Source organism: Dreissena polymorpha, chromosome 6 (genome assembly GCF_020536995.1).
Source record: "Dreissena polymorpha isolate Duluth1 chromosome 6, UMN_Dpol_1.0, whole genome shotgun sequence".
NCBI classification, from domain to species: domain Eukaryota; kingdom Metazoa; phylum Mollusca; class Bivalvia; order Myida; family Dreissenidae; genus Dreissena; species Dreissena polymorpha.
This window is the reverse complement of record NC_068360.1, coordinates 109315098-109332597: the sequence shown is the minus strand read 5'-3', so window position 1 is coordinate 109332597 and position 17500 is coordinate 109315098. Positions and strand designations below refer to the sequence as shown.

At 33.7% G+C, this 17500-nt stretch overlaps 1 protein-coding gene across 4 annotated transcripts in view; it reads left to right on the top strand.

Moving 5' to 3' along the window:
- The window catches only part of LOC127835460 (uncharacterized), a 30763-nt gene that overhangs the window by 753 nt on the left and 12510 nt on the right, over positions 1–17500 (top strand). Inside the window, exon 1 of one of the 4 annotated variants that reach the window (XM_052361909.1) lies at positions 12708–12950. The exons of 2 other annotated variants lie outside the window; for them this stretch is intronic. The gene's annotated coding sequence lies outside the window, so the exon portion shown is untranslated. Of the gene's footprint in view, positions 1–12707; positions 12951–17500 lie in introns of those variants that run through there. One more of the 4 variants, XM_052361907.1, reaches the window with a different exon arrangement.

Genomic DNA, 17500 nt, shown 5'->3' with positions numbered 1-17500 from the left:
TAATGCAATACCAATTTTTATGTAACTTTAACACAATTAAACTTATAATTTTTTGTAATCGTGTCATCATGCACTTAAACCTCAACAAGACATAATTAATATTGAAACGTCATATTAATCAAGTTACACACACACAAAATTCATCATTTATCATAATGATCATCAACATTAACAATAGCGGCCAATTATTATGGTTTGCATGTTTATGCCCCCGTAATATACGAATAACGATAAAAATATAGCGATTGGACTGATCGTTCGTTCTTCCCTCACTTTGAACGAAGTTAACTCTATATGACACGTGTTTTTACTTCATTATTGATGTTTTCTACGAAGCCTGGATACTTGTAGAAATTTTATCGATGAACACTATCAACACCACTCTCTTACACTGCGGTTCATTACATTCGTCGTGGGCTCACGGACTACTTTCCACCGCACATGACTTTTAGTCACATGATCATAGTCGCATAATCAAACTGGCCGCGCCCATCGGCTTGGTAAACTGCTAGTATTTAAAGTTTACAATTGGGCGCTGCTATTTTTCTATGCTCATTTTTAATTAAATGAACACATTGCAATATCAACCATGAGGCAAAGCTGTATTTCTTTATTAGAAAATACTATAATATTATCAAGGAGCGGAAATAATTAGTTGCTGTTTTGACAAGATCTTGAGTGATAGAGAAATGTTGAATATCAATATTGACCAAAGCAAACAGTCTGTTTATGTTCACATACGCAATGCCAATTTGGGCAAATAGACCCTGAAGATGTTTACTCAATTAAACTAATATGGTGAAATACAAATCTAAAAATAAATTCCAGTCCAACACCTGAGTAAAGTTGTTTTGTTATTGTTGTTTTAACATAATGCATTCAATTGTCCCATGCATTTCCTAAAAGGCGCCGACTGGAAGCATCTATCATACACTACCAGTTAATTCAGCAATATTTAAAATATAATAAAAAATACATGTGTCTAATGAAAATATGAAAATCTGTCAACAAAATACAGAATCAAGACTGAACAGAACCAAGCTGCTATAACATTAATTCAATTCTCAAATGATCTTTTAAATAATAATAAATCGCCATACAAATAATGATCATGCCTTTCCACAGTATTTTAAAGGACAATCTTTAATTTATTAAATTTTCTCGAAAATGTGTGATGCTGGAATTGAATATCATAAAAAGGCAAAAAAAGGCGCAAGAGCTTTTTTAAGGCTGATTAAATTAAATATACTTGATAAATTATTGCACTTTCTTAAGCACAGTAACATTTGATTAAAAGCCCAAAAATTAAACAAATTCAAATTTTTCCCAATTCAATTTAAAACACACCAAAATATATAGTTTTAATTTTAAAAATTTAGAAAACTTATACTATTTTCCCAATTGATGAGTTGATGCTTGAATTCCCAATTTCAAGAATAAAACAGCAGTTGATTAAATTTTCTTATGGTATATATTTTGGATATTTTCACAAGCTTTGTTATTTTAATGGTGTACATACTGGTAATGGGAAGTTGATACTAATATTGACATTATCAAATAAAATAATCATGATCATTGCTGTATATATGTATTTACAATGAAATATTTGCTTTCATGCATATTTGATATTTATAAACTAGTCAATACAATATAAAACCACTGCAATAATTGTGTTGAAATGAAAGAACTAATTGAATATCATCAAAAATGTTTTGTCGCCATTACTTATCTTCTGGAGCCCCTGCTTGGATTTGAACCCTGACCTCTTTCTACTTGGGTTGACTGGAAAGTATTCTCTCTTGAAATACAAGCGCAGGAATGAAGAAGTCAGCAATTTTAAGTATTTCATTAGTTCAATCAAAACTCTATAGCAATTGATAATCAAACTATGCGATGTTGCTTCTTTCATTAAGTTTAGTACGTACACTGCAATTAAAATATGAATTGAAAAAAATTGAATGACGAACGTTTCGAATAATATGTGATCTATTTTATTCCTTAGTAAAGGGAGCGAACCTTACATTATGTGTTATAAAATTCGAATGAAAAGTTACCTCACATTATGAATTAAAGCAACATAGAACTAAAACAAAATAAATATATTTATGGAGCTTCGATAAGAATTAACAACAGAAAACACAAAAATTAAATTATTATTCATTCAGAAAATTTTAAAATTTTAACGTATTCTATAAACAATTGACATGGATATACTTAATCAGTATATTATATAATTCAAATAATTCTACCTTCAGATTGTAGGATGATGTTTTGTTTATATTGTTAAAGTGATTGAATACAGAGGCATGTTTGCACACTTCAACCACTAGTTCATAACTACGAGTGTTCTCCATAACAAGAAAGATTTAAGACTGGTTTACCGTAGTCGATTCATAATGAGAAATGTTCATCTGACACTAAGTGATTCTGAAGGATACACTCAAATTAACATTATACGATAATTGCGACTATTTCCTAAAAAGTATTTTGTTTTGTATGAAAATCCATCAATGGTTAGAGAGTGTTTTCTAGAAGATTCAATTCGTAAATTAAATATTATCCTGCGATAAATCATGTTGTTATTCTATAATAAATCACGGAATCATTCTGCAAAAAAGTTTAAACATAGCAATGTCGAGTACTTGTAAGGAAGCCCATGCACATGAGAAATAGAACAATAGGTGACAAAGGTTTTATTCACAGAAAACTATGCTTAAAATTCTCACAAGATTATTGTTGGTTAATGTGTACCTAATGTTTACAACTCAACCACAAACCACACGTCAACACTGAGAGAAAACATGTTAATGTTTTACATAAGCGATACAAATTTTTAGACTATACTTTGTTCGAAGGTACGATTAATCTGTCAGTATTTTTTAGATCAAATAATGTACTCCATCCCCAAGAGATCAGCAGGAAAGTTGTGCTAAGCCAGAGAAGCCAGTAGGGGACACAACTTGAGGAGTGATAACAGATGACGAAGGGCAGAAGAAGAGGTAAATGAGCACTACCCGGAGGTACTCAACAGGCCATATAGTGCGAACCCACCGGACATACCGCCAGCTTCAAGCGATCTGCCAATCAAGTACTGCGCTCCCACGAAGGAAGAGATAAGCAGCGCCACCAAGCAATTGAAGAACGGCAAATATGTAAGACCTGACAACAGAGCGACAGCAGCGCTTCACGGTGACGTGGAGACGCAAGCAAGATATGGAACAAGAAGCAGAAAGGAAAGAGGGATACCTGTTCAAGCTCTACGAGAAGGACCACGTCAGTTCCTGCTCCAACTACCGAAGTATCGCGCTGTTGTCATTCCCAGTAAAGTTTTTAAACGCATCTTGCTGAACCGAATAAAAGACGTAATAAGCTCGCATTTCCGGGACCAACAAAACGAGCGTTTGGAATGTCATTCGCCCCTATATGTCAACTGCATTGACTATGAGAAGGCATTCGACACCATTGACCTGGAGCACTCTGGGTGTCACTGAGACACAACGGGCTTCCAGAAAACATACCAACATCACCAGGAAATCTGATGAAGGGATGACCTGCAGATCCATTCATGGCATACAGCTCACCGACGCCTTTGAAATGTGAACCGGATTTAAGGCTGCTTACGTTGACCTTGCGTATTCCTGCTTGCCGACGATCTGGCTCGTCTCTCCCACAGCCAACAACAGATGCAGGAAAGACAAACATGGTAGCGGACAACTTAGCTAGACTGGGTCTCAAAATCAACTGAGGAAAGTGCAATGTGTTCGAGACCAAGACATCAAAACGACACGGACATCACGGTCCAAGGCGAGGCGCTGGAAGAGGTGGGAAGCTTCACATGTCTCGGCAGCATTATGGACAACCATAGAGGAACGGGGTTAGACGTCAGAGCCCGCATCAGTTTAGCACGAGCAACATTCCATAGACAAGATCGCAGACGAAGAATTACATTTGTATTGAGAAGAGCAAAGCAGCAGCCCGTTGAAGAAGATATCCTTCAGATACGTAGTTGATGGATAGGCTGCACCCTTCGAAAGCCTGCATCCAATACGGCAAGGCAAATTCTCTTCAGAAACCCACAAAGGAGAAGGTATAGAGCGCGGCCTAAAAACACATAGATTCAGATCACAATTAGATAATTGAATAGCGTATGCATAAAACTAGAATTCTAACATTGTTAAAACTTATTATAATCTAAATGGTATAAGCTTGTACGAGATCGAAATATGTTTATACCCGGTTTCTTGCGTTTGAATTACATTTTGAAGAAATATTCGAACTTCAGTTCGCTCTTTCAAAATTATTGTCTAAGCAGAAATAAAAGCAAGTTTTGTCACATAAACTTATAATGTATTGTAAACTTTCAAGAAACATGCTGTTGATGGTTCATTGTTTAACCCATGATTGTGATCTACGTTATTAAATTGAAGTGGAAAAGAAAGATTCAAATCCTAGATAATTAATTAAAATACAAATATTTAAATCGAGGTTTGCAAAATCAGCTCAATGGATTCGCTGCATAATTCAACTAAAATAGGTCATTTTTTCGATGCATTATACAGCACTGATGTTTATGTGTTTGTTGTATAATACAACTAAACGGGTCAATGTGATCGATGCATAATACAACTTTTCAGCCAAAGTCTCAGCTGCATAATACAACTATTCAGATCAATATCTTAGCTGCATCATACAACAATCAGATCATTGTTAGCAGTGCATAATACAACTTCATACGGTCAATGTGTTTGCGGCGTAATACAACACAATCAGGTCAATGTGTTCTCTCCATAATAGTACTTAGAGTCTAGTAGGAACGGAGGTCCACGGTGCATGATTGGAACTATTTTTGAATATGCTAATGATGTTCTACATTGTCTTTGGTAAAAGAAAATTGTTGTTCCCAAGAATTTTTTATGCCCACGGGGTCTGAATCCAAGATGGCTGCCAAGATTGCCGACCAGAAACATAGGAAATACTTTTTTTTTCTCTAATGACACAAACAGCATGTATTTTCAACGATTCTGGTAAGCTCATTAATTTCAGCAATTGAGAATATATTATTATTATTATTAAGTAATACGTTTTTCGGTGAAATATGAAATATTTTATGATAAAAATACTATATCAATGAGAAAAAGGTACAAAAAACATGTGTTTTTGTGATTATGACATGTATCAATTTGTACCTGAACAACATTTTAGATACCATTATCACCCTAACTAAATGTTTACACACCTTTAGGACTAAGGAATATACATATATAATATTTCACGTCAATATGATGATATAATTGTGATATGTACGACAAAAACGTGGGTGGGATAAATGGCAAATATAAAAAAATGGCTAATTTGCAAATTGATATATTTTGAGATATACTAGGCTTGTTTATGTCTTTGGATCTGTTTAATACTTTTAAGTGCATGCACTTTGTTTTTGAACATATAATTAATTTCTCTGAATTATACAAGTGAAAAATAAAGATAAAAACTAATTTATCAACAAAGAGTGTAAACATCTCTCATATTTAGCTCTAGTAGTATCAGGGGCTCACACTGCATGATTCTAAGATTTTATTTCAAAATGCTGATGACTTACTTTTTCTTGGGTAAAAGACAATTGTTCTTTCCAAATTTGTTGTTTATGCCCACGGGGTCTAAATCGAAGAAGGCCGCAAAGATGGCCGACCAAAAACCTAGAAAATACAGATTTTTTCGCAAATTACAAAAACAACAATTTTGTATTTTTTTAATTTATATTACCTTTATAATTTAAGCATTTGAGAACATTTTATTCTTATTAAACAAATACGTTTTTCGGTCAAATATTAAATATTTTATGAACAAATGACTATATCAATGAAAAATATGTACAAAAACATGTTTCTGTGCTAATGACATGTTTCTATTTGTACCTGAAAAGAGTTAAGATACATTTATTATCGTAACTACATGTATACATACCTATAGGACTTAGGATTATATAGAGAATACTAGGTTAGCGTTGAATAGAGGGAAGTTTATGTTGCGAGGCTTAAAACACCGTGAGCGCGGTTTCATCAAAAACAGTTAATTGTTGTAGTTTAAAAATATATATGTAATACATTGTTTAAATTAAAAAGCTTACCAAAATGTTCGTAATTAGATGTTGTATATGCAATTTGTGCAAACACAGTATTTAATAGGTTTTTGGGGCAGCCATCTCGGAAGCTATCTTTGCTTTAGACACCATATGCTCAATAAGTTTCGTGGGAACAAAAATCTTTTTTACTCAACAAAATGTAGATTATCATCAGCATTTTCAAATAAAACCGTAGAATAATTCAGCGCGAGCCCCTGATACCTCTAGAGCTCTATGTGAGACATGTTTATACCCTTTGTTGATAAATTATTTTGTATCCTTATTTTTTACTTTTATAATTCAGAGAAATGAATTTTATGTTCAAAAACAAAGTGGATGCACTTAAAAGTATTAAAAAGACCCAATTAAATAAACATAACACATAAACAAGCCTAGTATATCTCAAAATATATGAATATGCACATTAGGCAGTTTTTTTTTATATTTGCCATTTATCCCACGCACATTTTTGTCTTACAAATCACAATAATAAAATGATATTAACATGAAATATTATATATCTATATTCATTAGTCCCAAAGGTGTGTATAAATGTATTTAGGATGATAATTGTAAATTAAATGCTTTTCAGGTACAAAATGAAACATGTTATTAGCACAAAACCCCATGTTTTGTGTACCTTTTTCATTGATATAGTCATTTTTATCATAAAATGGTTTATATTTCACCGCAAAACTTATTTTTAATAATAATAATATTTTCTCAAGTGCTTAAATTAAAGAGCTGACCAAAATCATTGAACATATATGTTGTTTGTGTCATTTGAGAAAAAAGGTATTTCCTATGTCTTTTGTCGGCCATCTTGGCGGCATTCTTGGATTTAGACCCCGAGGGCATTAACCTGCTCTTGGGATTACACATTTTCTTTTACCCAAGACAATGAAGAACATCGTCAGCATATTTAAAAAAAAATGGTTCCAATCATGCACCGTGGACCTCCGTTCCTACAAGACCAGGTTGAATGAATCGATTTTATAGTGTCAAAGTTCACTCTTAGAAAGTACCAAGCAACAATATATAAGTATGCGTAGTCAAGTGGTATCAGTTTTGTAGGTCAAGTATTGGAAGTATTTAACCACTATTGTTATAGTTAACGCCAACACCGTTTATGTGTACGAGCACGTACTTTTTAATCCATTACGCCACTTTTCAAACACGACAGCGGCAGTCAGATAGCTAGAGGCCATTTTTATGTGCTCAGCATTTAGCAGTTGTATTTACATATATGTGCAGGTATTTAATATTTTCAGTATGAGTATAATTATTATTAGGCCTAAATTAAAATTAAGTTTGTTTGCCCTTTACCGACCGACCCACTTTTTACCCCCCGACCCAAAAATTTTTTATTGCGATTTCTGAAAACGTATTTTTTTTATTTTCGTATTCGCCGATCATAAAAGAGCCGACTGCAATATTAATTCGTGCACGTTATCCCTGTCCTTTCTTATCGCCCCTGACCGATCTAGGTCGCTGCGATGGTTGGAATTTCATATGCCCCAATAGACAATCCCAGAATCTATAAATTGACCGCCGCCATATTGGCTATTACGTCACCCGCAACTGAAAACGGTACTGAAGAATTCGGCAGATTACAACGTTATCATAGTGTTCACCCCCTTTATTCCAATAAACAGTACTTAAAGACCGAGGATGGCTTTTTTATTGAATAGTACATATCTTTGTTTGTCTAAACAGTTACCATTTCGTTATTAATATTTCCCTTGTAAGTGTCATTTTAAAGGTAATATACACATCTATAGCCGAAATGAAGTTTGTGATTCAAAAATTGGTCCGGAAAAATTTATTAGCGGAACTCTCTAAGATTTCAGGTATAGTTTTTTTAATCAAAATAATGTATCTAGTTAAGTCTAAAACTAAAGTGGTTTTAGCAATCTTTTATTTAAAAATCGCTCTCAAGCTAATACAAAAATATCTAGCCGGAAATGAATTTTGTGATTTAAAATGAACAAGTACCGGAGTTATTCGTTTGCAAAACTGTATAAGATGTCAGGACATGTCATACTTTTTTTTATTGAAAAGGACATATCAACTTTTGTCTATAACGTTCTTATTTTTTTATTTAAATAACGTTTTTCATGTTAAATCAAAGTTTATTGCCTTAAATAAACGTTGTTTGTGCTGTTCTGAATATTTACTTAACTGATTTAATCATTTATTAAATTTTCTTAATAACATCTTAATTCACGATTGAAATGTTCAACATGAAAAATAATAGGCCTTAAATAAAATTAAATAGTTCCAAGTGTGTTCTTTAGATTGCTCTTCACGTATGTCTTTATTAAATATTCATGCCAGGGACCTACACAAATAGGTCCATGTCCATGCTGTGTTAATAAGTGTGGAAATATGTTTAAAAGTACGCCGGAGTATGGCCTGGTGCCTTTAAGCGTATTCTCCGTATCCGGGGTACATGGTAGTATACTTCAGAGTACCCGGGGTACTTTTAAGTAGTACCTGAGCCTACAATTACCAATTAAGCAAAAAATGTTGGCAGGTGAAAGCTGGATTATCTAGGGGTTATAGAGCACATAAGTACAAAGTTTTCGTATAGTTAGTCCAAAAGAAAGTTTCACTAACATAGCCAAACATGATGGTAGGTAGGTCGACTAAACGTTAGTTTTGTTTTCTAAATTTTTCTTTTACGATTGATTACCCTTAATAAGAATATGCCATGACATGAAGAAATCTTCCCACTTTGTATTTAACATTATATTTATATGGTTTTGGTCAATTTGAAGTCAGTTAAGTAAAGTTGATCGGTTGTTTTTTTTAAGTTAAAGTTATTTTAGTGGATAAGATCGAAAACTAATATTGCAATACCGAAAATCAGGGTGTGGTTCGCACAAACACGTAGGGACGTTAAAGCAATTGGGTTGGTGAAAACAAACAACTTTTTTACGCCTTTTTTGCAAATTAGGCAAGTCCGAGGATCTGACTGTCAGCAATATCTGACATTAGACAATTCTTGGTGGTTTTTAGATTATGTTATATGGGTATTCGTTATATTCACGGACATGCGAACATCGGCTTTAACTACGGGCGGCCAAGATCTACGCTGTCCGCTATAATGTCACCTAAGGTTTCGTGGTCTCATTAGCGGATTGGGTATCGCCTTTCCAGACTTCGCAAATGCGCAGGCAGGTCTGAAGCTACGCTGGTCGCATATGGCATAAGACCAATTTTCGCATGACGCGAGTCAATAAAGTTAGTTTGATTCATTAATTATTGTAAGCTCTTACTTGAATGCATTTCGAGTGAATAATTTATAAAAAGGTAATAATGTGTACGTCAAGTAATTTCTTATATTTTTTTAATGAATGTGTGAATTTACAAATTAACCACATAAATAACTGAGTATAATGATAAATGTTCTGACCATCATTTCGTTGTCGTTCGCGGTGGGTTAAGTACGTTTTATTAAAACATGTGTATACCAACTTTTAGCAATTTGCAATATGGATACTTCTTGTTGGCAGGAAAACGTTTTTGATTAACGATATAAACACTCAGCATCGTGCAGTTTATCCGTCTGCAAACTATTCCAAAACCAAACTAAAAATACACCATTCGTGGAAAAAGAACAGTGAGTCAGTGAGTCATGAATTAAGGACAATAATGTTATTGTTTCAGCAAGCGACGGTTTCCGTTTTTTAGTAGCCGCCGCATAAAACGGATATGATAAATCTGTATATATTAAAGGGGCTTGTTTACTGATTTTTGACCTGGTTTGAAGTTTGTAATTAAATGCTTTAAATTGATAAATGTAAACATCGGAACTCAAGAGCTCCAGTATAAAACAAAAATCCTTACCTGGACCCGAACCACTGACATTTGGAGTAAACGTCTAGCGCTTTAACCACTCCTTCATCCATGCTGATATAGTTCATGGCATATTTTATACTTTGTATAAGCAATCCTCGTAATGTCACAAAATATAACGATATCAATTCAACTTTCCTAATTATTCAATCGTATCGCGTTTGTAACTCTTTATAAATTTCAGGTTTTTAAATCGCCAAAAGATGCATATAATGGATATTTAAGGGCATCATAAATGTTCAGTACGAGAGGTGCCCAATTTCATGACGAACAAAACAAAAATACATGAATAATTTATAATCTAAATACATTTGTTTTGCAACAAATGCTCAATATGAGATTCATGGCAATTGTAAATTATCCTGCAACGTTTTGGCCAAGATTTCAACGTCTAGTTGATGGTTGTTTGTTCCAATTTACGCTTTTCGTCCTTCAGAGCTATTTTTAGACCAAAAAGTGAGTTTACGTGTCGATTTTGTAAGCGTCGTTTTAGTATCCCCATATACCAAAATCCATTTGGGCCGCATCTAGAGACTTAAGTCCATTCTTCGGGTGTTAATGGTTTGATATTTTTTGTAGAAAACAGTGTTTAAAATTGTTGCTAGATGCACTGTCCTGATGGAAAGTCATGACGTGTTTATCCTCCGGAAAGAGTCTCGGTACATCCTTTCGTATAAATTGTTTCAGAACTTTATTGATATAGTATTCTGAGTTTACCTTGGTCCCTTTGGGAATTATTCTGATCACTGATTTACCTCTGGACGATAAAGCAGCACACGCCATAAAGCCACGGGCAAACGCATCACGTTTTACAAACTTCAGTTTATCGCCAACGTTTTCTCCCATTCTGACATAACATACTCTTCTTCTTCTATAACTTCCACCAAGATAAAACATCACTCGTCAGATGTAACAAAATCTCTCCACTTGCCACATTTAAGCTTTAGATATATAGCTTCCAAGACCTGGCCCTGCGCTTCTGAATCTGTGCCATGTTGAGCTGATGAGCCTTTAACTTCTTCCGTCAATTTGCTTTCACAACATGCCTAATGATGTAGTATACTGTTCCCTTGGACATTCCTGTGTCCAATGCCTTTTTTCTCTGGATCGGCGGATTGATTTTAGAGATCCACCGACGAATTTTGCATACGACGTCAGGCTTGACCTTATATGGACGTCTACTTGAAGTTGAATTTTTAGGACCACCAGGCGTTGTTCTGCGCTATACAGTAGCGTCATGTCGAATATTCCGAATACTTCCCAAAGAAATAGCATGGTCCATCATTTTATTTCATTTGAATGCTACTGTAACTGCATTTGCATCTCAAAAGGCCTAAAACAATGTCCTTCACAGCTTCACTAATTTTCTTATGAGGCATGTTGAATAATATTGACAAATTGCATGTTCATTGAAGTATAGTATTTAACACATCTGCTTACACAACAATGGTTCGAGAAAACCGTGGATGTACTTGAAAAATTCCTTTTGTTCATTTTGATGGCAACTCTCGTATTACTGATTTCTTTATAAAAACTACAACGAACATATCCAAATCTGAAACATTTGATGTTTCTTTTTTTTTCAATTTATCAAAACGTGAACAGGTCCCTTTAAAATGGTCCGGAGTCCAAACAGATGTTTCTTCATGTACAAACTATTTATTTTTACTTACATATATTTTTGCTGAGGCCCTTACACCGCTAACAAAGTATCCGCACTTATTTCTATTTACACGAAAATGTATATGTTTGACTATAACTTTAGTCGTACTGAACAGATCAATATGAATGTATTTACCCAAATTAAAACTCGCAAATGACATAAGAACACTCAGCAAATACGTAATTGCGGGATCTATAGCTTGCAGCATTTAATTTTTCGGGATGATTTGTATATATTTCTTGGACCCGACGAGCAGTATGGGAACACACATGTTTTAAATTGCTTTCATTTTATCGAAGTATATGTTTCTTAAATTGTCCATCGTTTACTTACTTCCGCGAGTCACTTGGCTAAGTTAGAAATGTTTGTTTTTTTATTCTTCACCATTTCGAGAACAGGGCCGGGGCCTTTCAGATTGGGAAAAGTCGCGTCGTTTTTTTTACTTAAATTGTGAAAATGGTGTTGTATTTGTTTGCTTACAAATTTTAATAAAAGTCACCAAGTGAATGGAAAGTTTGAAGCACTCATAGTAAAATGTTTCAGTGTTATGTGATATCTTAGAACCCGTATAAAATATCTAGCATATACTTTCATTTGAATCGGCTTTTTAAGTTCTTTACATTCTATAAATTATCCTTATACCCAGTTTTCATTCCATGAAAATTACTGCACTCTCGAACACAAACCTACACAAACCCATGGGTAGATATCAATTTCATTTTGTGAAAAAAGCTAATGTACACTAAACAGCACCCGCTTTTAAACACATATTTTACAATAAAGACAAATAGAATGAAAATTATTATGAATGTGCAAATTTTTGTTTAAAATTATAACTTGAAAACCTGTAATCACAAATTAATTATGTTAAAATCTATTCAAACACATACTAAATTACAGGCATTTAAACACACACGAAGGGTACCGCACAAGCTAATCTGGGACGACACTTCACGCACATTCAATAAAACCGTTTCATAGAGCGCGGTTTCTACACATGTACGGGCCGCTTTATAGCAATCGCAATTTGTTTCAAGTATCACTTGTCATTTCAACTAAGACTAAGGACGTAAATGGTTCAACGGCCGGAACGCACAAGGCTGTATTGTTCATTTCGCTTGCAGCCCACTTGTTACTAGGATCTTTGACTAGGAAGTCTTAAACATTCCACCAATCCCAACCGTCAAAGTGGTGTACGTGCGAATCGAGCGTTCGACAAGTTAAGCCATCTTGCAGTAAGTTAAGTGCAGAGGAGTGAAATTGGTTGGCGAACGGTGACAAGCTTCTATCATCGACGAGAAAAAAGTATGTTCTTTAAATATACTGTGCTTAATTAACAGGAATATGTTCAATAACGAATATGTGCAAACACCGCTCTTAATTATATATGGACTTAATGATGTATTGCTCATTAAAAGACATTTTTTACATGAATATCCGACCTCATGGAGTAATCTTCTGTTTAAAAAAGGTGTCTGTACAGCAATTATTGTTGTAAAGGTTGATTTATGTGCGACCTTTTTTCAAAACTGGTTGTTGTAATTAAGCGTTCAATATTGCGAGATATGATTTTTAACCAAATGTATATGGGAAGTGTTAGGAGTCATTATCAACAGTTGTGAATGACATATACTGTAGTCAATATTTTGGAATAATAGGAGGTGCGCAGTTATGCAAGCGTCTATAAACTGTCAACTTAGTCCGCCATTTTGTTTAAAACAATAAAGTACATGTGGTCCCGATTTCAAAATTATTTTTTTTAAAGACATGTCATGCATGGTTTCATATCACATATGGTTTAAAAATAAATTTAATAACTATTTTCAGTAAAAAGAAATTAATTTACGAGTTTTTAAATTTGTTTTGCACAGGAAATAGAAGAGATTTTCGCTTCCTGTCAAAACAATCAAAATCATGAAAATGGCGGACAGTGTTAATCTTCAATGAAGGTCAACATGTAAACTTCTGTTCAATTGTGAATACGATCTAAACAAATTAAAAGCACAGCATCTCTTGTGCTTTGAACATTTTGTTTTTATTATTATTTAACGGAAGATTTCAGTTTGGAATGGATAACAGTTTTCAAATGAAGTAAATATTTGCACATGTTAATCTACTTTCGCTTTTAACCTGAAGTTAGAACTTAGATGAAAAATTGAAACGATTTATTTTGTTTAAATTTGGTTGTCACAGTCAGTCAAATGATTTCTATAGCTTCTTAAACGGTTTGCTTTACTGTTCATTCATTCATTCAAGTTAAAACTGATTTTAATTAGTTTTATACTTACTGCAAACCGAAGTAACCAAAACCCATGCATGATAGTTGATACAATTACATTGGCATATCATAATTTATAAATATCTTGTTACAATAAGTGGTATTGATGTTTTCCTTATTGTAGATATTTTATTTACATTCAGAGCAATTAACAGCATTTATTGAACACGTATTTGATATAATAACACACACGCATGCATTTGATATTAATATATGCAAGAAAACAGCAAACAAGATATGGTTAAGCTAACTAGGACTTCTTACACTGCAACAGTGCTTTAATACCAGTGTTATAAATATTCAAAGACTATTAGTCTATTAGAAATATGATTTCTAAAATAAAATAAAATAATTTTCCTACCTACCTACCCAACTGTTATATCTAGGGTCGGTAAAGGGCAAACCAACAATATTTTAAGTGTGGCCTTATTATTAGTAGTAGTAGTAGTATTACTATTATTATTATTATTACTAGTATTATTATGATGATGACGATGACTCAAGAATGCTTAAGCCTAGGATCATAAAACTTCATAGGTACATTGATCATGACTGGCAGATGACCCCAATCAATTTTCAGGTCACTAGGTCAAAGGTCCAGATTACAGTGACTCGAAACAGTAAAATGGTTTCCGGATGATAACTCAAGAATTCTTACGTCTAGGATCATGAAACTTCATAGAAACATTGATCATGACTGGCAGATGACCCCTATTGATTTTCAGGTCACTAGGTCAAAGGTCAAGGTCACAGTGGCTCGAAATAGCAAAATGGTTTCCTGATGATAACTCAAGAATGCTTACGTATAGGATCATGAAACTTCATAGGTACATTGATCATGACTGGCAGATGACCCAATTCATTTTCAGATCACTAGGTCAAAGGTCAAGGCCACAGTGACTCGTAACAGTAAAATGGTTTCTTGATGATAATTCAAGAATAATTAGGCCAAGGATCATGAAATTTCATAGGTACATTGATCATGACTGGCAGATGACCCATATTGATTTTCAGATCACTAGGTCAAAGATCAAGGTCACAGTGACCAAAACGTATTCACACTATGGCTTCCACTACAACTGACAGCCCAAATGGGGGCCATGCATGTTTTACAAACAGTCCTTGTTATTATTATTATTAATAGTATTATTATAGTAGTAGTATAAGTAGAAGTATTATTATTATTATTATTATTATTATTATTATTGCTGTTGGTGGTGGTGTTGTTATTATTATTATTATAATATTGAAATAATATTGAGTTGTTAAACATGTCGATGCGGATGGATTGTTTGGATTGTTATATGTTTGCTATTGAAATGATTTATCATCTATTCCTTAACATTAATCCATTCATCTTCACTATATAATGTTATGCTATTGTTGCATATTAATTCATATGTATTGTCGGCACGGGGAATTACACATAGCAACATCAACAGTTGGTGGTAAATTTTCTCCACCCACTACGGCTGGCGAGGCCGGCAACACTTAATTTTATTAATTTGCTCGCTGCATAATACACCTAAATCAGACCAATATATTCGCTGCATAATACAACTAAATCAGGTCAATATGTTCACTGCATAATACAACTAAATAAGGTTAATATTATTGCTGCATAATACAACTTCATCATGTCAATCGTTTCGTTGCATAATACAACACTCAGATCAATGAGTTCGCTGTATAATTACAACTAATTTATTGACGTCCAAACCTTAAAGGGGCCTTTTCACGTTTGGGAAAATTGACAAAATTGTAAAAAGTTGTTTCAGATTCTCAAAATGTCGTTTTAGTTGTGATATTTGTGAGGAAACAGTAATACTGAAAATGTTCCATATTCTAAAATAGCCTTTATATGCATCTTTTTACGATTTAAAAACCTGAAAATTATAAAGCGTTGCAACGCGAAACGAATTGGAGAGTTCTGTTAGGAAGGATGGCCGAGTGGTCTAAGTGGTAGACGTTTTACTCCAGGACTTCAGGGGTCAGTGGTTTATGTTATTCTATATTATTTTACTGGAGAATTTTAGATCGAATGTTTACAATGTTTATCAAAATAAAGCATCTAATGACAAACTTTTAAACATGCCAAAATCCGTGAAAATGCCACTTTAACAATTACATTTTTCACAGTGGTGTGTTCTTTGATTTTGCGTTCATTTGCAGTTTTATTGAGATCTAAGTTTTTAAAATTGCAGCGCTATATGGTCTGTTTATAACATTCAGGCACCTATACAAACAAAGGGATAAGCAACCTCGCGATATCCCGTTTCAGAGCGCAAAATACACCGGTGCGCAAGATTTGATCATCTCGATCAATTCAACGATCACCGTATCGACCATGCGTCTAAGTGATATCGATTGCGAGCGATTTCGCCTATTTATGGTGTTAATTGTTTCGTAATATTCGATTTTTTTTATATAAACAAATACATATTCGTTCATGTTTGCCTTGTTTGTCTTGTAAATAAAAGAGAACTTAAAAATATGACTAACATTTTTTAAATAATTTCAACAACAAAATACTAAGGTTCCTGCTGACATGGTGATGCGTTAGATTTAGTAGATTTATTCAAAGCCTACAGCAATACACTAAAAGCTGATTAAAATTAAATACCAATTTAACTTGTTTAAACAAGTTTGGAAAAATTATATTCATCATGAGATCTGGAAACACATTTTTGATTAACATGATCAAAGATCTAAAAGTCACATTTGTGTTAAGCAGAGATATACACTGGTGGAATGTGTTCATGTGTGCAAGAAATGCAACAATTTAATTAAATCAATTGATTATTTCAAACTAATTCAGATTAAATGTTCTGATGTCTTCGGCAGGCCAGAAGGTTTGTGAAGATTTTTGTCGCCACTGTATTATCTAGTAGACATGAATTTAGTAGCATCATCTTAGTGCTGGGATGGTCAAGGTACTTTTCAGGAAAAGAAAGGAATCACATTTCGGTGTTGAATCAGTATAAGTATCTTTGGCATAGCTGTGCTCACTCATGTTTGTCAGCACTATTTTAAGTCCACAGTGTTTTACAAGCATTATCAGTTCTAAATGTGGAAACGACCTGCGCTTGTACGCTCAAGTTTCGCTGGCGTCATAACATTTCCCTGTGCAGGGCTCAAACTTTCCGTCTAAAGAGCAAGAGACACTATTTCGATTATTTACGCGCACTGAAAATATACAACAATATGTATTTTAAACAGAAGTATGGCAATATAAGTATATTAATTAAGGCAAAATTACAGCATTGAAATAAAAGATAAATATGCTAATTGAATCGTACAAAATTATTCACAGGTTTATTTGTCTCTTCCTTTGTCTGTCCTTAGTACTCAATTAAAAAATTATTTTATAGATAAACTTGTACTGTGAAAGACTTTATATCACATGAGTATTTGTCGCTTATCAAACAATTTCAGGTCATGTAGCTAGATTAACATGTTTGTAAAAAGCTCCAAAATCCTGTTCTCAAAGAGTTTCTAGAAACAACTTCCCCACAAAGGTACACTGATAAAAATAAATTATTTGAAACGTTAGAGATTGTTTCATCTACAAATCATG